The sequence below is a fragment of the Muscardinus avellanarius genome, assembly GCF_963383645.1.
Source record: "Muscardinus avellanarius genome assembly, chromosome: 3".
Lineage (NCBI taxonomy): Eukaryota > Metazoa > Chordata > Mammalia > Rodentia > Gliridae > Muscardinus > Muscardinus avellanarius.
The window spans coordinates 14,362,101-14,385,289 of record NC_137788.1 but is presented as its reverse complement, the minus strand read 5'-3'; positions in this window follow the sequence as shown (position 1 = coordinate 14,385,289).

The following is a 23,189-nucleotide window of genomic DNA, read 5'->3' as shown; positions in this document are numbered from 1 at the left end:
TGCTGGCTTTGGGCTCCACCTGCCCTGCAAAGATTTGACTGTAGTCCATCGCTCTCCGTTTCCCTCCTCACCCTCTGTCTCCCTCTGCCTTTCCATTTCTCTCTCCTGGTCTCTCGGTGCCCCTCACCCCCAGACTTTGCCTTCTGGTCTTTCTCTGCCTCCCACAGTCGGCCTCCCAGCTTCTTATATCTACCCGGTTTTTCTGACTCCTCTGCAGCAGGTTTTCTGACTGTCTGGTCCATCCACCGCTCCCATCTCTGTGGCTTCCTGAGCTGTGTGCGGCCTCCGCTGCTCTCTGGGTGGAAACTCAGGCCGAATCCCTGCGACGGGCCTGTGGTCCTGAAGGAAAACTTGTGGTCCCTTGAGCAGAAAACTTGTGGAAGGGTTGGGTTGATCCTCCTCCTCCTCCTCCTCCTCCTCCCTCTTCCTCCCTCCTCCTCCCTCCTCTCCCCCTCCTCCTCTTCTTCCACCTGGTCTAAAGGTGTAGCCCCACAAGAAGTCACTCCCAGCCCAGTGCTGTCTGCTTTAGATAAACTGTCCTCTCCCTCCACCTCTCCCTCTCTGTTCTAAAATCTCCATGTACACACCCTTTCCCAGTTCATCCCTCCCTCCCTCCCTCCCTCCCTCCCTCTCTGTCTCTGTCTCTGTCGCTTTCTTTTTGTGGTCCTGGGAATGGAATCCAGGGGACTTTTACTTCCAGGCTACAACCCTCAGACCTGTTTTATTTTATTTTATTTTATTTTATTTTATTTTATTTTATTTTTATTTGGTAACAGGGTCCCACTAAGTTGCAAAGAGCCTCATTAAGTTGCTGGGGCTGGCTTTGAACCCGAGACGCCCTCCCAAGTGCTGAGATTATAAACCCGCACCACCACACCCTGCCCACGTCTTCCTTGATTTAAATAGAAATTCCACCCACTCCAAGTTTCCACATAGAGCCCTCTAAAGCCAATTAAATGGAAGAGAAAGAAATAGGGCAGGGTAGGGGAATGGGGACCCTGTTCCTGGCAGCACATTGAATATAACAGGAGGTAGGAGACTGGGGTCTGGCCTGGAGCTCCCCTCTCCCTGCCCGCAGGGGGCCAGGAGCTGTACCCCCCGCCCAACAGAGAAGACGCTACTCCAGATCATATGCAAGGGGCATTTTAAAAAGCAGTTCTCCAATAAATCTTTCTTTAGATAAATCCCCCTGGACGCTGGGGGTTTTGATTTCAGTGAACCAGTATGCCGTTTCAGAGGGAGGTCCCAGCCAGGTCTCCTCTGCGGGCAGGGACCCAGAGCCATCAGCAAGTGGAAGGATTCAATCCTGGGTGCTTGGTAAAGAGAGGGAGGGGTGGGCTTGGGGTTTGGAGGGTCCAGGGACAAAGGACCCGTGGAAGTTTCCTAAGGTTCCTGGCAGGAGTCCTCAGAGCTGCATTGGAGGAGGTGAAGTTGCTCACACCCCCAACCTTTACGCTCTGTTCATTGTTATTTTAGGAAGTAGTGCTCTTTAACCTGGAAGTGCCTGCTCAGACCTGAGTAGGACGCAAAGGCAGAGTGAGGGCTGTCTTGACCGGCATTTTATCCCCCCCTGGAAAAAAATAAAAGGGTTTCATTGGATTCAAGGTCTCAAAGCATAAAACAACAACAGTAATAGTAACCAGGCTTCCCCTGGGCCTCCTGCTAGGGTAGGTCTCCTTCTGTCTTCTTCCTGCCCTTCTCTTCCTTCTCCTTCCTCCTCCTCTCCCTCCTCCTGGCCTCTTCTACCTCTTCCTCTCAATCTTCCTCCTCTCTCTCCTGTCCCTCCTCCTCTCCCTCCTTCTCTTCCTCCTCTCCCTCCTCTCCCTCTTCCTCCTCTTCCTCCTCTTCCTCCTCTGTCCTCTCCCACTCTTCTTCTCCCTCTTCCTCCACCTCTCCCTCCTCCTGGCCTCTTCCACCTCTTCCTTTCCCTCTTCCTCCTCTCTCTCCTCTCCCTCCTCCTCCTCTCCCTCCTTTTCTTCCTCCTCTCCCTCCTTTTCTTCCTCCTCTCCCTCCTTCTCTTCCTCCTCTCCCTCCTCTTCCTCTCCCTCCTCCTCCCCCTCCTCTCCCTCCTCCTCCTCTCCCTCTCCCTCCTCTCCCTCTCCCTCCTCTCCCTCCTCTCCCTCCTCCTCCTCTCCCTCTCCCTCCTCTCCCTCTCCCTCCTCTCCCTCTCCCTCCTCTCCCTCCTCTCCCTCCTCTCCCTCCTCTCCCTCTTCATCCTCTCCCTCCTCTCCCTCTATCTCCTCTCCCTCTCCCTCCTTTCCCTCCTCTCCCTCTTCCTCCTCTCCCTCCTCTCCCTCTCCCTCATCTCCCTCCTCTCCCTCTTTCTCCTCTCCCTCCTCTCCCTCTCCCTCCTCTCTCTCTCCCTCCTTTCTCTCTCCCTCCTCTCCCTCCTCTTTCTCTCCCTCCTCTCCTTCTCCCACTCTTCTTCTCCCTCTTCCTTCTTCTCTTTGTCCTCCACCTCTGCGCCTTCCCTGCTCCTCTTCCCCTCCGTTTCTTCATCTTTCTTTTTTCTCAAGCCGTGTACCTCCTGAGGTCCTAAAATAAAGCCGAGGGAGGCTGGCCTGGCTGTGTGGCCCCCTGCCCACCCTGCCCTGAGGCCTGCTGGGCCCTCCTCCCCCCCCTGGCCTGGATGGTCCTCCCGCTGCTGCCTCGCAGTGGCTTCCAGAGATGTGGGCAGGCTCACCCTCCCGGGGTGGGCCCCGTCCTCTACAAATCCTCCTCCTCTGCCTCCTGAGCCCTCTTTCAGGTCCATTTGTGGAGTGGGAGGAAGGCCCCCAGCTGGTCCCAGCGGTCTCAAGGGAACGGCTGAGTGTGTGCCCTATGTGAGAGCATGCAGGAGGGCCGTGCACGCTCACCAGCGCCTGTGTGTGCAGAGGAGGGGTGTTCGCGATGGGGTTTCTATTTCCTGGCACCCTCGAGAGCCTGGGGAGAGGAGGCTTCTCCTAAATGCCCAAAGCCTGAACAAAAGACCAAGTGTTTGATGGTGTTGGGCGCCTGCCGGCCTCTCCAAGTTGGGTTTGGGCCGCAGACTCTGCCTTGGACGATCACCTTATCACAGCCCAGCATCTACGGTACAGCGTTTCCATTAAACAAATCAAAGGGCAGCGGTAGTGGCGGGCGTGCGCTGGGCCCGGGGAGCCCACAAGCTCCAGGCCCCGGGCTTTTCGGGGTGTGGGGAAGGACAGAATGGGGAGGAAAAGATCAAACGCGGCCGGTTCTCCACCTCGAATTGCTCACCGTTCAGGGAAGCTGGTGCGATTGGGTTCTGCTGGTCCCCAGGGCACCAGCTCAGCCAGGACTCAGCAGGGGGGGCGCCGCTCTCCCCTCGGCTCACTGGATGGGGAGGGGCAGGAGCAAAGGGCTTGGTGGAACCCCAGGGAAGCGCCAGTCACTGCACCCCAAGTGCCGGGGTAGATGCTCAGAAAATAAGAACCGGGTGAGTAAATGAAAGAGAAAATGGATGGTGTTAGTACAGACAGGTGGCCAGGCTTGGGCAGAGGCCAGAGACGTGCTGCGGGACTCTGAGCCTTCTGGTCCTCTGGGGCCGGCCTCGTCGGCGGCCTGTGGTGTGCAGTTGGTACACTGGTGCCTGCTCATCCTCCGGCATCCTTCCTCCTCTGTCAGGGGCGCGGAACAGCAAGCTGGTACTGCCCCACCCCAGCTGAGCCTGGGCGGTAGAGAGCAGCACCTCTGTCCTGCACAGGAGGAAAGGAGGCTCAGAGGCTGTCTCAAGGCCAGACAGTGGTCAGGGAAAGAGTTTAGCAGAGGCCTCCTGGACTCCAAAGTCGGCTCTCTTTCTTCTCTTGGGGCCTCAGTTTCCCCTCGGTGTCGATCCCAACACCGAGCACAGTGTGAATGAGCGGGTGTGAATGAATGTGTGAAGCTGAGACCCCCCTGGCACGGGGGTCCTGGTGGGCGCAGCCCTGGGATGAGAGAGAATGTCAGTGCTGGGAAGGAGCCTTCCAGGTGACCTCGTCCGTCCGGGGAGCGCCTCCTTGCTTCCTGGGGGTTATGGAGATGCCCGAGGGCTCTTGCCTGGCCTGAGGGTGCCGGCATGGCAGGGAGGAGGGCCAGTGGGGTACTGGAGCCCCTGGCGGGCACCAGGCCTTCATTGAAATGTGTGTGCGGCAGGCAGGATGCATATTTGTCTAGGTGAATTAAAATCACAATTCCCATTTCCCAGAGGGAGCCGTTGGTTCATATTTATACATTCAGTCTTACAGGTGTAAAATAGGTTTCCTTTATGCTTATATAGTAATTTTTCATTTGAATTTCAAGGCTTTATTTCCTCCTTTGGATTCAAGTCTTCCACCTGGACCCGATTCTCTCCAGAACCATTAATTCCTTCATCATAAAAATGAATTCCATCTAATTCTCTATAGTGGCAGTAAGAGCAGATCAAAAAGGTGCCTTTGCTGAGCCCCCCCCCACCGGCATTTTCAGCTCAACCGGGCGCCTCCCCCCACCCCAGCCAGGCAGAGTGTCAAAAACCAGGGCTCTGGAGCCGGAAAACCAAGCTGTCTTGCTCAGGTGTGTGTGTGTGTGTGTGTGTGTGTGTGTGTGTGTGTGTGTGTGTGTGTGTGTGTGTACACAAGGGCCCGCACAGGTATATCGTACAAAACGCTGCTGACTTTCAGAAAGGCCACGGTAAACCATGGTTATAGTAATCATAGCTGTGCCTTGGTGCTCAGGATGCGCCCGCTGCTCCGATACTCTGCCAGGTGATTTCTATCTTAGATTATTTGATCATCATACAGATCCGGGAAGTGGGCAGAGTAGGAAGCTAAAGGCCCAGAGATGTAAAATCAATTACCCAGCATCTAAAATTTAAAAAAAAAATTAGGGACTGGAGTGTAGTTAGTGGTAGAACATGTAATTATTAGCCTGTGCGAGGTCTAGGGTTCAACTCCAAGCACCCCCAGCAATTACTTGTTTGTTTATTTATTTTATTTTTTATTAATTAATTAATTTATTTTTTTGCGGTACTGGGGATGGAATTCAGGGGCATTGTACCTCCGAGCTACACCCCCAGCCTTATTTTTTTTAGTCTTTATTTTGAAACAGAGTCTCACTGAGTTGCAAAGGGCCTTGCTAAGTAGCCGAGACTATCCGCAAACTGCGGTCCTCCAGTCTCTGCCTCTTGAATGCTGGGATTACAGGCATGTGCCACCATGCCTGGCCCATTTTTTTTTGTGTGTGTGTGGTACTGGGGGTGGAACGCAGGGGCTTTCTACCTCCGGGTTATACTCCAGGACCTATTTTATACTTTATTTGGAAACAGGGTCTCACTAAGTTGCTGAGAGCCTCACTAAGTAGCTGAGGCTGGCTTTGAACCTGCACGATCCTCCTGTCTCAGCCTCCCCAGCGCGGGGATCACAAGCGTTGAACCACTCTCTAAATGGCCGAGGCTGGCTTTGAGCCTATACTCCTCCTGTCTCAGCCTCCCAAGTACTGGGATTCCAGGCCTATGCAGCTGTATCCGGCTGTGCAGTCACTAATTTGACATTTTGTAGTAGGCTGAAAATGGCCCCCAAAATATTAGGTCCTAATCCCTGGAATGTGTCGCTGTGACCTTAAAATGAAATGTGGTCTTTGTAGATGTGCCTGAATTATGGATCTGCAGTGGCGAAGGGGCCCTGTGACTGTAGACGCAGACACTGGAGTGATTTGGCCCCAGCCCAGGAATGCAGGATACAGCAGGAAAGGCCTCGCCCCTGGAGCCTCCGGAGCTGTCCTGGCCGCACTGGGGCTTTGGCTCTGTGATTTGGGACTTCTATCCTCAAAAGGATGAGAGAATAGTTCTGGTTTATTTTCTCATTCATTTTGCTATACTGGGGATTGAACCCAAGGAGTGTCCTATCACTGGGCCATATAGCCAGGTCTTCTTATTTTTTTCTTTCTTTTAAAAAAATATTTTTTATGTCATTGAGGATTGAATCCAGGGGCATTCTTCCTCTGAGCTACACTCCCAGCCCTTTTTTTATTTTTTTACTTGGAAATAGGATCTCGCTAAATTGTTGAGGCTGGCCTTGAATCTGCCATCCTCCAGCTGCAGCCTCCTAAGTACTGGGATTACAGGGGTGTGCCATGGCGTACCACTTAATTTTGTAGCTCAATATTTACATTAGAGCATGTGGTCCTTACAGTTTAGGAAGCGGCCTACTGCAGATATCTTTCTGAAAGTTGCTTGTTTTGCCCAACATAATGTTTTCAAGATATTTTCCTTTTTGCCGGGCATGGTGGCCCACGCTTGTAATCCCAGCATTGGGGAGGCTGAGATAGGAGGATCGCGGTTCATGGCCAGCCTCAGCTACTTAGTGAGGCCCTCTGCAACTCAGTGAGACCCGGTTTCAAAATAAAGAATAACCGGGTGTGGTGGCGCACGCTTGTAATCCCCGCACTTGGGAGGCAGAGACAGGAGGATCGATCGCGCAGGTTCAAAGCCAGCTTCGCTGGCTTAAGAGACCCTATTTCCAAATAAAAAAAAGTATAAAAATAGGTCTGGGAGTGTAGCCCGGAGGTAGAAGGGTTTCCAGGAACCCCAGGACCACCAAAAAAAAAAAAAAAAAGAATAAAAAATAGGGCAGGGGGTGTAGCCTGGAGGTCAACTGCCCCTGGGTTCCATCCCTAGACCCACAAAAAAGAAAGAAAGAAAGAAAGAAAGAAAGCCATATGATTCTGTCATAGGCGGAGGCTAGAGGGTAATCTGGATACCAGAGAGACTTGAGATAAGGGAGGATAACTTCAGTGGAGCCAGGGAGGAGGAGGTTAGGGGGAGGGAGGAGGAGAGAGAGGATCAATGAAGGAATCCGACCACTGGCTTTGTGTACATATGTGAAAATACCAATGTTGACCTCAGTGCTCTGTGTGGGGAGGGGGGGCACCAAGTAGTACGTGTAAGTCACTGTCAAAATGATTTACACCAATAAAAAGCATATATTAAAAAGGATGCTTCCCGAGCCGGGCGTGGTGGCACACGCTTATAATCCCAGTACTTGGGAGGCTGAGACAGGAGGATCGCGGTTCGTGGACAGCCTCAGCTACTTGGTGAAGGCCCTCTGCAACTCAGTGAGACCCTGTTTCAAAAAGAAAAAGAATAAAATATCGGGCTGGGGATGTAGCTCGGAGGTAGAATGCCCCCAGGTTCAATTCCCAGCACCAGAAGAAAAAAAAAAAGGATGCTTCCGTTTTGACCCAGGTGCAGTTGGTTCAAAAGCAGAGGCGCCTAATTCACCGGGCAGAGGCAGGTGCATCGTGAAGGGCGCTGTTCAGTCTCTGCAGGCGCTCTGTGCGTGGGGAGCTCTTGAAAGGACAGAGCAGGAGCAGCTCAGAGGACTCAGGTGACGTAATTTGCCTGTGTCAGGAGGGCTGGGCCGCTGGGGGACGTGGCTTCACCTGAACCCAGGGGTTCTGTGCCTCTTTTACCTTGGGGGGCGGAGAGTCCAGGGGAGAAATCCAGGGGGAGATGAGGGTGTGTGTGTGTGTGTGTGTGTGTGTGTGTGTGTGTGTACGTGAGCATGCGTGCATGTGTGTGCATTAGTGTGAGCTCCTTTAGGTCACAGGCACAGTGCCCTCCCCCCAGGACTGGAAAACCGACTGTTTGCTGAATGAATATATGTGAATATAAGGCTGGTGCCTGCCCCGTAGGCATATCTGGGTTAGAAAGCCTCTGGCTTCCATTCCTAGTACCGCAAAAACAAAAACCTTTACAGTTTATCAGGTTTTTACATCATCTTTTTTTTTTTTTCAGTGCTAGGGATAGAACCCAGGGGCATTCTACCTCCAAGCTACACCCCAGCCCTATTTTTTATTCTTTATTTTAAAACAGGGTCTCACTGAGTTGCAGAGGGCCTCGCTAAGTAGCTGAGGCTGTCGGCGAACCGCGGTCCTCCGGTCTCAGCCTCCCGAATGCTGGGATGACAAGCACGCGCCGCCACGCTTGACTTTCATGTCATCATTTAAAATCCAGATTCTTGCCTCAATATTGTATGGCATGGAGACTGGCCATTACTCTCCCCAGAGGAAGGAAATCCAGGGAGCTGAAGAGGCAGGGTGTTTTTCTGGTGTCACAGAGCCATCAAGGGGCAAAGCAGAGAGTTAAGCTGGGAGAACGGGGCTCAGCCAGAGCTGAATTTTAAGCTGGTTTTCAGTCCTCAGGAGCTGGGTGTCCTGGGGCCAGTGACTTAACCTCTCTGAGCCTCCATTTCGTCTTTTAAGAAGTGAGCGCCGTGGCACTTAGCTTGTGAGAATCTCTGGAGAGATAATGACCGGACGACTTTTCACTGGGCTCACGAGGGGCAGCTCTTATCGACTGAGTGCTAGTTCTCCCTCTCGCAGTCTTGAGTTATAACCTACATTCCACCAAAAATTGCCAGGGGACTTTCAAGAAGCAAGCCGTTATCACTGGGAGGGGGCTCGAGTTAGCCCTCTTTGGGGCCCATTGGGGCGTGATGACCTCTGACCTGTGACCTCTGAGGCAGCCAGCAGGGGAAGGAGCCCAGTGGATCTGAGTTCTGGAAAGACCTGATGGACCACTTTCTACTCTGGGGCTTTTCATTCTGTAGAGGGCGGTAAATCAAAGGGGCTGCCCCAGGCTGCCTACTTAAAAGGACCCCCGGGCTGGTGGAGCCTGTGCAGAAGGGGAGGAGGCCCGGCCTACTTCCCCAGTGCTTCCGAGGGGACAGAGCAACACTCCAGCGGAAGAAACCCACCGAAATGGAGAAATGGGAGGCAATTCTTGTGATATCTCTGTCGCGAAGGGCCAGCGCCTTTGCTACGTAAAGAGCCATTGCCAATCAATCAGGACCATCCCAAGTCGGGCGTGGTGGCGCACGCTCTCGTCATCCCAGCATTCGGGAGGCTGAGACCGGAGGATCCCGGTTCGCGGACAGCCTCAGCTACTTAGTGAGGCCCTCTGCAACTCAGTGAGACCCGGTTTCAAAATAAAGAATAAAAAATAGGGCAGGGGATGTAGCTCGGAGGTTGAATGCCCCTGGGTCATTCAACCCATCCCAAACCTGCAAAAAATAAAAATAAAATAAAAAAAAATAAAAAAATAAAAAATAAGGACCGTCCCAACCCCTGGGCAAAGGACACGAGCTGGCAATTTATGAGAGGCGCATTCAAGGGCTAGAAGGCTGTGAAAAATTGTCAGTCCTAATAGATATCGAAGAAAATCAAATTAAAACAACGAGATGCCATGTTCACCCATCAAAACAGCAGTCATGGGGGAAATGATGAATGAGACAGGGGTGGGGGGGGGATGGCTGAGGGCTCTGGAAACTTTGACTCTCGCGGACTGTTTGTGGCCGAGTAAATTGGGACCAGCCTTCTGAAGCGCAATTTTGAAAGTATGTTTTAAAGGCAATGTTTCCAGCCATCCTTGGCATATAGCGCTTTGTGTGTCTAGGCATTTGTCACACGGATGAGCAGAGATGTAACTACCTCACGTTTTGTTTTGTTTTTTTTTTTAATAGGTAAAGCTGGATAAAGTAAACATTCCTGACAGGAGAACACTGACAAATACATTAGGAAACGTCCCTTTAATGGGATCCTGGGGCCAGGGTACAGCACAAGACCCTCCATTGGACGACGTTTCCTGACCGTCCTCCCTGCTCCACAGAGACCTTTTAAGCCTCATAACTGTGAGATAAACGCTAATATTATCATCCCAATAGGATCAGTGAAGAATCACTGATAAGCCGGGGCGTGAGGGCGCACGCCTGTCATCCCGATCCGGGGAGGATGAGACAGGAGGATCGCAGGTTCAGATCAGCCTCCACCGCTTAGCGGGACCCTCAGCAACTCAGGGAAACCCTGTTTCAAAATAAAAAAAAAAACAGAAACAAAACAAAAGGCCGGGGCTGTAGCTCCAAGGTGGATTCATCTCCAGTCACCCCCCTCCCGCATATACGCCCAAGAGGTTAGGAGACTTGTCTGAGGTTTCCCACCTAGAAGTAGCGGATATCAAAGTAAATTCAGCAAATCTGGCTCCAGACTACATTCAAGAGATCTAAGCCGGGCGCGGTGGCGCACGCTCGTCATCCCAGCATTCGGGAGGCTGAGACCTGGAGGATCGCAGTTAGCAGCCAGCCTCCACTACTTAGTGAGGCCCTCTGAAACTTAGTGAGACCCTGTTTCAAAATAAAGAATAAAAAACAGGGTAGAGGGTGTAGCTCGGAGGTCAAATGACCCTGGGTTCCATCCCCAGATCCTCAAAAGAAAAAAAAAAAAAAAAAAAAAAAATTTCAGTGACTACTTCGCTGAGAGCAAAAATGAAAAAGTGTCAGTAAGCCGTGTTTGGCTTTTCACAGTCTCGTCCCCAGACTCACTGCTTTTCACTAACGTCTCCCTTCAGTCCTCTCCAAAGAGAAGCCTTTACCTGCTTGCAGAACATGTACTTTCTTGACATCCTTAGTTTTTCTTTTCAAAATACTTTTCCTAAGCTGGGCGTGGTGGCACACTCTTCGTCATCCAGCATTCGGGAGGCTGAGACAGGAGGATGGTGGTTCTCAGACAGCCTCAGCTACTTAGTGAGGCCCTCTGCAACTCAGTGAGACCGTTTCAAAATAAAGGATAAAGAATAGGGCTGGAGGTGTAGTTCAGAGGTAGAATGCCCCTGGGTTCCATCGCCAGTACCACAAAAAAGAAAAACAAAAAGGGTTGGGGGTATAACTCGGAGGCAGAATGCTCCTGGATTTCATCCCCAGTACCGATAATTAATAATAATAATAATAATATAAATATAAAATAAAATAAAAATAAATAAAAAAATAAAAATAAAAAATAAAAATAAAAAAATGGAGCTGAGGGTGTAGCTTGGAGGCAGAATGCCCCTGAGTTTCATTCCCATTACTGAAAAAATAAATAAATAAAACCAGCTTCAGTAGCTGGGTCTCTGGGTCCAACCTTGACGGGCTCCTAATGCGGTTTAGAGAATTTGAGGGTGTTAGAGACGTTTCTCATTTCCCCAGCTGCCCCCGCAGTGGCTCACTCCGCTAAATCATTTTTAAAATCCGGAAGACGGGCTCTGGGAAATGAGCTAGCGCCCGCCTCCCCTTCCTCGGAGCGCTCTGACGGCTGATGAATGGGAAGGGCTCTCCGAGGACTTCTTTACATTTATTAGGCGAGGGAATCTTTGAGAACTTTTTGTACCCGGTCGGCTCTCCTGCAGGCTGGGGAGGTGGCCTGTGGCCCGCAGTGTAGACAGTGTCCTCTGCTGTCCTCGTGGGGAGCCGGGGGCCTGGGTGTCCCTTGGCACAGCGCGGGTTCTCTGTGCGTCTGTTCTGATGAACTACAGAGTCCGGGGGCCCTCACGCCTGCGTTCATGATTTGAAGCCTGGAATTTTTTTTTTTTTTTTTTTTTTTTTTTTTTGTGGTACTGGGGTTCCTGGAAGCCCTTCTACCTCCGGGCTACACTCCCAGACCTATTTTTTTTAAATATATATTTTTGAAACAGGGTCTCCTAAGCCAGCACGCGGCTGGCTTCCAACCTGCGCGATCCTCCTGTCTCCGCCTCCCAAGCGCGGGGATTACAAGCGTGCGCCACCACGCCCGGCAGAAGCCTGGACATTTTATTCTGTTCTGTATTTCTAGGTATTTGTGAGAATACTCATGGCGGTATGCGTCACACGTTGACTGAGCCTGGGGAAGAGGCCCATGGAGAGAGAGACAGAGACCGAAAGTCTGATGTGGACTGAAATCCGGGCATCAATGCAGGCAGACAGACAGACAGACAGAGCTCAGTGTCCCTTCAGCCCTGGAAGGCGTGTGAACAAAAGTGTTGACTGATACTGGATTGCTGCGAATTGCACCATGTGAGCCGTTCAGGTGTGGTCATTGGAAAGCCAAACATGTTTCCATGCACTCATGGGCACCGGTGCACGCGTGGCAGGATGCTGAGCCCGCAGTGAAGCCGAGCTTCTTGGGAGGAGCTGGGAGTCTTTAAGAGCCTCTGCCAGGTAAAGTCTTCATTTTCCCTTCAAGGGGAGAGGAAGCCCAGGAGGGTGGGGACGGACACGGTGCTCAGGCCGCAGCCTCCCTCTGCTGCCGAAGACGCCACCCCAGAACCTGCGGGGGAGCTGCGTGAGGGAGGTGGCAGAGCCTGGGTCCCCACAGCAGTTTCCGTCTGGGACACGGCACAGTCGCAGGTGGGAGAGTGAACACCTACATTTTTGCAGTTAGCTCCACGCGAGGGAGAGAGAAGCTCACCTACCGTCCACACCTGGGCCGCAGTGCCCGCCAGCCACAGCTATGCGACGCCCACAGAGCCTACGGCGCCTGCCCCACAGGGGCACTCGGGTGCCAAGTGTGCTGGGCCCAGGGCACCGCCGCCAGCTGTCAGCAGGGCCAGGGATGGAGAGCTCAGGGGCAGTGGGCGTGGTGGCGCACCCCCGTAATCCCAGTACTTAGGAGGCCGAGACAGGAGGATCGCAGGTTTGAAGCCAGACTCAGTGAGACCTTGTTTCAAAATAAAGAATAAAAACCAGGGCTGGGGGTGCAGCTCGGAGGTAGAATGCCCTGGGTTCGATTGCCTGAGAAAGCCGTGCTGGCGGGTGCCTGTGTCCCCCCGAAGCCGGTTTGGCGGCCTCTGCCCGTGGCTTTCGGCAGAGGCGGCCCTTGGAGGAGGCCAGGCGCCCGCAGCCCAGGCCTGCGCGCCCCAGACCCCTCACTGCGGCTGCGGCCGAGCGGAGTTTAGACGCTTGCAAGCTGGAAGCCATTTCAAAGGGAAAGCTGGTCCTTGATATGCTCTGGGAATACTCGAGGGAGGGAAAAGTGGTTTGGGATTAAAAGCAGCGCTTCGCAGAGGCCGTGGGGGAAGGCGAGGCTGCCCGGCCTCGGACGCTCGGGCAGCTGTGTGTTTTTTGATATTTCCCCGGCACCTATGCTGGCAGTTGTCCTGGGGGCTCCGGTGACGCCGAAATCTATGAAAGTGTTTCTTCATGCTTTCGTTGCTTTGTTATTTGTTTGTTTGTTTATTTATTTATTTATTTATTTATTTAGGCACTGGGAATGGAACCCAGGGGCATTCTACCTCCGAGCTACACCCCCAGCTCTACTTTTTATTTTTTATTTTGTTTTCTTATTTTATTTTTGGGGTACTGGGGGTGGAACCCAGAGGCTTTCTACCTCCCAGCTATGCTCCCAGACCTATTTTATACTTTTTTGGAAACAGGGTCTCACTAAGTTTCTGAGAGCCTCACTCAGTAGCCGAGGCTGGCTTTGAACCTGTGCAATCCCCTGTCTCAGCCTCCCCAGCGCTGGGATGACAAGCGTGCGCCACCAGGCCCACTTGGTTGCTTTTTTTTTGGCACAAAGTGTGCTGAGGATTTCTTAGCCAGGCCCAGCCGAGGCTTGGGCGGGTGGGTTTCCTCTCCTCCGGGATCAGTAACGCTGCGATGAACCAGTGTGCACCTGTTACTTCACCCCAGGGCCCAGGGAGCAGCGCGGGGCCTCCCGACCGCCATTTTGCACCCCTTGGAGCGGACCCAAGGCTCACTCTGGCTCCGACGCCGAGGCCAGAGCCTGGAGAAAGGCCTCACTCCTCTCGCGTCTCGGGTCACTCTGGGACCCTGGTCTTGAGCACAGATATCACTTTCCCGGCCATTCTCAAGGTGCTTATCCACCCAGTGCAAGCGGCCAGTCCCAGCGAGGGAAAAGGAAACAGAAACCCAAACTCCGAACCAGCGTGCGGTGTGGACAAAGTAATCCCTTGACAGACCATGTGGAGCGCGGCGCCCGCCCCGCCGCCCTCGCCCTGACTGGGTGGCGGGTTGTCTGTTGTCTCCCATATTACAGGGATGCAGTGAGAGGAGAGAGAAGCCTGCTGTCCTGGCCGGAGGAGTGAGGCAGGCCATCCTCCCCCTCCTCCCCCTCCTCCCCTCCTCCCCCTCCTCCCCTCCCCTCCTCTCCCTCCTCCCCTTTCTCCTCCCCTTCTTCCCCCTCCTTCTTCCTCCTCCTCCTCCCCTTCCTCCTTTTTCCCTCCTGGTCTTCCTCTCTTCCTCCCCCTCCTCCCCTTCCTCCTTCCTCTCTCTCCTTTCCTCTTCCCTCCCTCTCCTCTTCCCCCCTCCTCCCCTCCCCCTCCTCCCTTCCCCCTCCTCCCCCTCCTCCTCCTCCCCCCCTCCTCCCCTCCTGGTCTCCCTCCTCCTCCCCTCCTGGTCCTCCTCCTTCTCCTCCTCCTCCTCCCCCTCCTCCCCTCCTGGTCTCCCTCCTCCTCCCCTCCTGGTCCTCCTCCTTCTCCTCCTCCTCCTCCCCCTCCTCCTCCTCCCCCTCCTCCCCCTCCTCCCCCTCCTCCCCCTCCTCCCCCTCCTCCCCCTCCTCCCCCTCCTCCCCCTCCCCTTCCTCCCCTCCTGGTCTCCCTCCTTCTCCCCTCCTGGTCCTTCTCCTTCTCCTCCTCCTCCCCCTCCTCCCCTTCTGGTCTCCCTCCTCCTCCTCTCCTGTGTCCTCTTCGTCTCCGTCTTCTCCTTCTTCATGGAAGGTATCCGTAACTCGGCGTGCACCACATTAACCACGTCACACCACACAGCTCCGTGGCCCTTAGAACATCCACGGTGCTGTGCGGCCATCACCACTGCACTGTTCTAGAATATTCTCATCACACCCAAACATGCAGCCCTGGACTCATCCGCCATTATTCCTCATCCTTTCCCTTAACCCCAGTCCTGGGAACCTTCTAATTTGCTTTCTCTTCCTGTATATCTGCCTGTCCTGGATATTTTATATAAATGAAATCATGCCGCATGTACTGTACAGCACCTGGCTTCTTTCATTCAGCAGCTTTTTAAGGCCTGCCTGTGTTGTAGCATGAGTTAGTGCTCCGCTCATTTTCATGGCTCTATAATATTCCATGGTATAGACATACTCGTTTCTGCCATTTTGAGTTTAGGGGTCCATTTGGCAGCCCCATGGAGGGGACAGGAAAGGGCCCACGGTGAAGATGAAGCTGACGGCACTGACGGTGTCAAGCACGCCGGTCATCAGGGGCGTGGCCCGCATGGACCACGGGGGACCGAGTCGGCTTTTGGATGGGGTCACCTGATTCGGGTGTCCACAGTGGCTGGGATGCTGGGCGTCCTCATCCTTCAACAGGAAATAGTGTTGTTCTTGTTTTGACTCGGGATTGAGCTCGGGGGCGCTCTACCCTCGAGCTACATCCCCAGCCCTTTTTACTTTTTATTTGTGAAACAGGGTCTTGCTAAGTTACCGAGGCTGGCCTCGAACCCGTGATCGTCCCGTCTCAGCCTCCCAAACACGAGGATCACAGGCGTGTGCCACCACGCTCAGCAGAGAGTTAAGTTTACCAAGGTTGCTGTGGGGATCAATTCATTAGTTCACATGGTCGCAGTGAGGATGGGTCTGACGTCATTATTGCCTTCTAAGCAGCTTAAAGCCACTCGGGCCGCCTCCGACATGTCACTCAATCCGTGCAGAGCTCCAGCCTCGTTCTCTGCTCGCAGACTCACCTGGCAGGGCCTCGGTTTCCCGACCTGCTCACTCTCTATGGCTGTTGAGACCACAAGGTAACTTACAAAACAACGGCAACAAAAAAAAGCAACCAAAAAACTGAAGGTTGTAGAAAAACTTTTAAAAACCCATCTTGAAAAAGCAACAGGAATTAGCTTGGGGTTTAGTTTATGTGCCTCGTCTTCTCCCTAAAGCAAGAAGGTGTGATTAAAGTGAAACAAAAATCCCGCAGATGCTTTGAAAGAAGGACAAAAGGGTGATGCAGGATGGAGCTGGGAGAGACGTGGAATCGGAAGCCTCAGCTGAGGGACCGAGGGCCTTCCTCTGAGCTTCCTGGTGGCCAAGGTCAAAGGAAAAGAAGTCATCCCTCTCACAGGACCCCCCAACCCAGGCGCCATTTCATTTCGGGGTGGTTGGGGTGGTTGAACCCAGAGCGTTCTACCTCCGAGCTACACCCCCAGACCTATTTTTTATCTATTATTATTATTATTATTATTTATTATTATTATATTTTTTGGTGGTACTGGGGGTGGAACCCAGAGGCTTTCTACCTCCGAGCTATACTCCCAGACCTATTTTTATATTTTATTTGGAAACAGGGTCTCACTAAGTTGCTGAGAGCCTCACTAAGTAGCTGAGGCTGGCTTCGAACCTGTGCGATCCTCCTGTCTCAGCCTCCCAAGCGCGGGGATTACAAGCATGCGCCACCACGCCCGGCTTTATCCTTTATTTTGAAACAGGGTCTCGCTAAGTTGCAGAAGGCCTCACTAAGTAGCTGAGGCTGGTCTTGAACCTGCGATCCTCCTGTGTCAGCCTCCTGAATATACTGGGATTACAAGTGTGCGCCACCACGCCCGGCTCCCTTTTAATTTTTATTTTGAGACAGATTCTTGTTCAGTGACCATTCGCTGCCCTGGGACCTGAGATCCTCCCGTCTCAGCCTCCCCAGCACTGGGATTGCAGGTGTGCACCACCATGCCTGGCTTTGTTTTTATTTTGAAACAAAGTCTTGCTAGTTGATAAGTATCTTAGTACTGGCTGAGGCTGTCCTCGAACCTGCATTCTCTTGTGTCAGCCTCCCAAGTACTGGAATCGTAGGCGGCATCGCTACGCTGGGCTGTCGCCGACTCTGGATGTCCAAGCCCCGCCCTGTGCCGGTTGTGACATTCAAAGGTGACTTCAGACTCGAGGTCGTCTGTGGGGGAATCTGACCATGGCTGAGAACGTGAGAGTGGGGTGTTCGAATAAAGGACGGGGCGATGTCAGGGCTTCATGGAGAGTCTCAGAGTCGGGGTGCAAAATTTCAAACCCTGACGGGCCCAACCCACGAAGCTACCGGCCCCACTGTGGTGATGTGGTCGTTGGAACCAGTCTTCCCGGGTGCACGATTCTTTCTGCGCCCGGCTACCTCCTTTGACTAAACACGGTGGCCGGGTGCTGGGCTGAGTACTTGTGTGGCTTGCAGGCTTCAGTCATAGACTCAGCAATGGCCTTGTGTGTCCGATGGGGAAACTGAGTTCACAGAGGTATAAGGAGCTCGCCCAGTGCCACACTGGGGCAGAAGGGGCGTCTGGGCCGGGATGCCCTGTGTGTATGTGTGTGTGTGTGTGTGTGTGTGTGTGTGTGTGTGTGTGGTTCTGGGGATTGAATCCAGAAGCGTTCTACCCCTGAGATACACCCCCAGCTCTTTTTACGTTTTGCCTTGAAACGGGGTCTTGCTGGCTTTCTAAGACTCTCACTATACGGCTGAAGCTGGCCTTGAACCTGCGATCCTCCTGTCTCAGCCTCCCAAGGACTGGGATTACAGGTGTGCGCCACCACAACGGGTTTGGATGGGATTTAGGGTTGTCCCTTAAAGACACACGTGCCCAGTGTGGAGGTGTTGGGCCGTGGTGGAGCCTTTAAGAGGCGGGGCCTGGTGGAAGGGGGTTAGGTCGTTGGGGGGAATCACCCTTGGAAAAGATCAATGTAGTGTTCTCAGGATCCTGCTAGTTACCATGAGAATGGGCTGCGGCCCCTGGACCGCTCCGGCTTCCGGTCTCACCATGTGACACCCCCCTCTCTCTGTCTCCCTCTCTCTGTCTCTCTCTCTGTGTCTCTCTGTCTGTCTGTCTGTCTCTCTCTCTCTCTGTGTCTCTCTGTGTGCGTCTGTCTCTGTCTCTGTCTCTCTCTCTGTGTCTCTGTCTGTCTGTCTCTCTCTCTGTGTCTCTCTGTGTGTCTGTCTCTGTCTCTGTCTCTGTCTCTCTGTCTCTGTCTCTCTGTCTCTGTCTCTCTGTCTCTGTCTCTCTCTGTCTGTCTGTCTGTCTCTCTCCCTCCCACCATGATCCTGTCATCAGTTGTTGTGATGCATCCAGGAAGACTCACCAGACCCTGACACCATATTCTTAAATCTCCAGAATGGAAGCGAAAGAAACCTCTCTCCTTTATAAAAACATCCGGCACCTGGTATTTTATCACCACAACAGGTCCTCACCGGGACGACGGGCGGCCTCCCCACTCCCTTCCCAGCTCCCAGCGTGGAGGCCAGGCCTGGCCTTCCCGTATTATTTGGTCTGATGTCTGCATCGGCCGGGAGGGGACTGTGCTGTCCCTGCGAACCTCTCTAGGAGGTTTGGGATTCTGGGCACACGTCTTTATTTATTTTAGGTTGATGAGAAGTTGGAAGATAAGTGCATAATCCTAGACTTGCAGAACCGTCGCGGGCTCCTGTACCACGAGTCTCCAGGAGGGATTTGGAGCCAGGCAGAGGGAGGCTGGTGCAGGCACCGCCCGCCCCACTGCACCCCGGCCACAGCGAGGGTCCTAACGGGACCTAACAGGGCTGTGGGGGCTCAGGGAATGCAGAGTGTCTCTAGACATGAGCTCACCCGCCATCCTGGCTGGCAGAGGGGGCCAGAGGCACAGGAAGAGCCGACCCACCGGGAAAGAGAGGCGGGCCTGGCTCTCCCCTAGCCCAGGGCTGGCTGGGGGGCCATCCTGGCCAGCACGGGGACCCCCCCCCCCCATGTTGGAGCAGGATGCGGAAGCCCCGCTCCCTGAACCAATCTGTAATGAATGGCTTGCGGCCGCAGGGCTCCCGCCTCCGGGGCAGACCTGCAAAACCTGTCTGAGGAGCCGCTGTGGGCAGGGCTGCCGCTGGGCGGTGGGCGTGGGCCTCTGGGTTCCGGCCCCTTTGTCCCTGGGCTCCCACAGAGGGGGATGGTGGCGCCTCCTGTCCCCCGCCCCGGCCCTTCCCTGTGGGCCAGGAATCCATGGTTGTCTAGGCTGTAATTTGTGGCTGGTGCTGAGGCCCAGGCTGGGTGTGGTGACCTGCTGGAGGGCGGGGAGACCCAGGGGACAGCGCTGGCCGTCCTCCCCCGACACGAGTTCAGGAGGGGCCGGGTGGGGCCGCGCCGGTGGAGGGTGCCAGGAAGAAGAGGACCCGGCCGTGCCAGGCGGTGCCAGGCCCGGAGCCCTGAGGCCCGGCCGCCTCTCCCTTCCCGGCCCCCGGCCCGTGGGCGACGCCGCGGGAGTTGGGGCGTCTCTGCCGTGGCTGCTGACTTTGGCAAAAAAGAAATCCTCCTACTTAATACATCCCCTTCCAGAGAGAGACGGGGGTTTGAAGTCGGCAGTGGAAAGGGAAGACAATCTCGTTACTAATGTACCGTACAGTGCAATAAATATTCTGCTGACAAGACTCCGAACCCAGGAAACAATCCCCAAGCCCTCCGTCACAACACCAATAGTAATAATAATAATGAAGGGACCCGGTCCTTCCAGATCCTTCCAGAAGCCTCTTTCTCCCATGGTAGAATTCTATTAAGACGAGAAGTGGGGTCATGCTCCGGCCCCCCCGCCTCCCGGCCCGGCACCTGTCTTCTGGGTCAAGGTATCCCTTTGATGTGTGGATTTTACAACTTTGAGGCCAAGGCCCCTGCAAAAGAGCAGACCTGGCGACCGTGTCCCAGATGCTCCTGGTGGCACCCCGGCCTCCTCCAAGCCGACATGACACCTCCCTCCAGCCCGGCCCTCGTCCCCGCACCCCACAATCACACCTGGCTGCGAAACGGTCTTCTTTTTTTTTTTTTTCATTAAACCCGGGAGCTGATAGGGAGGGAATGACCTGGCCACTTCAATTAATTCCTTCCCCTTTGCAAATCAGAAAGTTCCATTTCCTTGGGAGGCCGTGGCCTCTCGCGGGGTGGCGTGGGGTAGGAGACGCGGGGCCGCATTTGAATGTTCCGTCTTGATAGGAGATAGAGACCAGCATGGAAAATCGGGCCTATCTCCGGCGCGGCCGGGAGGGCGCGGGCGCCGGGGCTGGCATACCAAGCGGCCGCCGGCCCTTATCATAATCCCAGGAGCCCCCCCCCCCCACCTCTGCTTCCCCGGCAAGTGTCAGGCAGGCTTCCCTGCTGCAGCCGGCCAGATAGCGCCGAGCAGGGCCCACGCAGCGGGCGTAATAAGAAGCGAAATTGCTCCCAAGGAAAGTTTGCCAGGAATTAACTTCTGGTGGGTGTAGGGGGTGTGGGGTCTGTGGGACCAGGCGGGAGGAAGACGAGGACCAGGCGGGGAGGGCAGGGAGCCATAGGTGTGTGGAAAGAGACCGCAGCCACACGGTTATCCATCCGGAAGGGCTGCACCTGGGGAGGCCTCTGAGACCAGGAAGGCCCTGGGCCCCCAGCTGAATGGCGGAGGGGCGCCTGGGCTCCGCCCCTCTGGTCCTGGTTGGCCTGGATGCTGGGCTGTATGGCCCAAGACACGGTGCCGCTCCAGGCCCAACTTGAAGCCTTTGTTGATGCTTCCTGCGGGAGCAGCCTCCACCCCGTCTCGGCCTCCCTGCCTCCCTTGGGCTGCTACTATGAGAGGCTCCTATCCCTCGCAAAGCACTTCCAACCCTTGCATCTGAACGCTTGCTGGACGTGCTAGCTGCTGGGGCTGTTCCCTGCCCCGGGGACTCCGAGACTGTCAGGTGAGCCCAGATGGGCGCCTTCCTAGACGCGCTGTCTAGGGGTCGTGAAAGCCGGAGGCCCCGTGGATGGCGCTCTCAGCTGTGAGGTGTCCCAAGCCGCGTTGCCCCCAATCTGCACCTGTCACACGCAGATGTGAACACCAGGTTTCCTGGGGGGGGGGCTCGGGGACGCTGAGCAGCGAGCCCAAGCTCTAAAAGGCTGCGTTCAGGTTGCATTATCCGTGGGGGAACCAGAGGGCTGGCGGGTGTCCCCATGGGGTGCTGAGGGAGCCCAGGCGGCGGGGCGCCCCTCTAGCTGTCTGCTGAGCAGCAGGGTCTGCATTTGAACCCAGGGGGAGGGTGCTTGGTGTGGGAGCTGAGACCCTGGCTCCTCCTGGGGGTGCACCAACCCCAGGGCCATGGGAAGGGGTGGGCTTGTTGAACGCAAATGTAGGGCACCCAGAGAGGGCCAGGGGACTTGGGGAAGCCACACAGGGAGCCAGAGGGCTCGGGTTCCTGCCCGCCCCGTAGAGGGTCCCAGGAGGACGTGGCTCTTGGCTGGAGCTGCAGGAGCCCGGGTGTTGATCCCTCAGTAATTGGGTGCTAATACCATTGTGCCTCCAGCCCATCCTGGGCTGTCCCCAGGGCTGGCTCGCCACGTTTTCCGGCCTTTCTAAGACAATGCCACCATCAATTCATAAATCCTCCAGGCCCGCCGGGAGGAAGGTGGGTGGTGCGTGTGAGCGCTGAGGAATTGACCTCGATTATTTTCCCTGCGTGCCAGGCTGGCAGAGCTGTCAGGTGGGCTCCGGGGCCTGGCGCCCAGCCTGGGGCAGCGCTTGGGGTGGAGGCCGAGGGCCCGGAGTGGAGGCCGTGCCCAGCCCTGTTCTCCTGGAGAGCCGGGCCGGGGTCTCCGCGGGCCAGGTGCAGAACCACCCTGCAGGGTCCGTTGCGGAGGGCCGCACTAAGTAGCTGAGGCTGGCCGCAAACCTGTGATCCTCCGGTCTCAGCCTCCCAAATGCTAGGATTACAAGCGTGCGTCACCACGCCCGGCTCCAAACATCCCCTGAGGTTCCTGGTGTTGGGTGTTGAGTAATAGGCGAGCTCCTGGTCAGGGCTCTCACGCCGTGAAACTACTTGGCCTTCCAAAGCTGGGGTGTGTGCGTCAGGATCATTATGGAGTGGAAGATTCTCTGGGGACAATCATCCCGCCCTCCTCCTTCTCCAGGAAAATGTGGTCCAGAGATGCCACGCAGGGGGTCTGTAGTTGAGCTGGAGCCGCAGCCAGGTCTGCTGGGTCCTAGTCTGACAGGTCTATTCCTCTGTGGTCTTACGGCTTTGAAGTCCTGTCTTAGAGGCCAACCTTCATTCTCCATGAAGCCCTGCTATATGGGGGGGGGTGGCCATGAACCCTGGGGGGGCAAAGGAGGCGGACCCAGCCTTGGCGGAGGCAGCAGGGGACCCGGCCATTCCCTGTGCCAGCTGGGGAGGGGCGGTGACAGTGTTGCAGCCCCCGGTGCGCTGTCCTCAAGTCCCTCCATCTGCCACCAGCTTTGCTGTGTGACCCTGGGCACACGTCTCCCCGGTCTGGGCACTGGTTAGGAAGAATCTTCCTCCTCTAGGTCTGAGGACCAGTATGGCCATCAGTCTTGTCTTTGGGATAAAGACTCTGTGGGCGTGCGCCCTCACCCTCAGGAACGAGATGCCGGAGGAGGAGAGGGGGGCTGTGCAGGTGTCTGGCCATCCCTCCGCCGCCTCCCTCCCGGCTGCCCCTTTGCGTGGCTCTTGTCTTTGCTGTAGCTCTGCCCCGTCTCGTCTCCTCTCTGTGCGTTCCCCTCCTCTGTGCGTTTATCTCTGAACCTCTTTTCCCAGGAGGCTCTGGACAGCCCTGGCTCCAGGCCAGTGCGACCCCAGCGGCCGGCCTCGGTGGAATTTACGCGCGGGATCCCAGGCGCTCCATCTTGCAGTGGAAGGGCTGGGTTGCGGGAGTTTCGGGGGCCATGTCACACTCCCCCAAACCCCCCTGAGCCGGGGATCAGGCCTAAGCTTCCAGGAAGCTGTTGACACGGCCAACTTCAGCTCCGGGTTCACGGAAGGCCGTGGCCGGGAGGCGGGGGCTGTCCCGACTCTGCCGAGTTCCAAGGCGGGACGGACTCGGTGGGGGCCCCCGCATCAGGCCAGGATGGGTATCTCTCATACACACGCGCTCAGACACCTTTGTGGGGCACCTTCCCTGTGCCACGTCCCATCCTGGGAGCCGAGGACACCATTCTGAGTTCAGAGAGAGACAGCTTCAGAAGGCTGGGCGTGGCGGCGCACGCCTGCCATCCTGGTACCTGGAAGGCCCAGACGGGAGGATCACAGGTTCAAGGCCAGGCTCAGCCACTTAGCAACACCCTGTTTCAAAATAAAAATAAAATAGGGCTGGGATGTGGAGGGAGAGAGCCCCACTGCCCTCTCTCAGCCAGTTTCAGATGCCAGGGGCAGCGGGAGGAAGACTGGACAGCAGCCGGGCTCTCTGTGCAGAGGACGGGGGTCTGTCCGGCAAGTCACCATTCCCTCTTTGAACCTTCATGGTCACGGATGGAGCGCAGTGCAGGTCCCCGTGGGGCCCCGCGGGATTTGCCGAGAGGCGCACGTCTCTGCTGTCCTCACGGGAAGGCCAGGGGCTCAGCCAGCTTCTGGGACTTCCCGGGCCCCCAAGCGCTCTGAGCCCCGCACGCCGCCATTTCTGCGGAGCAATGCTGCCACCTAGTGGACACCGGGCGCACTGCTCTTCGGGATCCAGGGTGGCCGG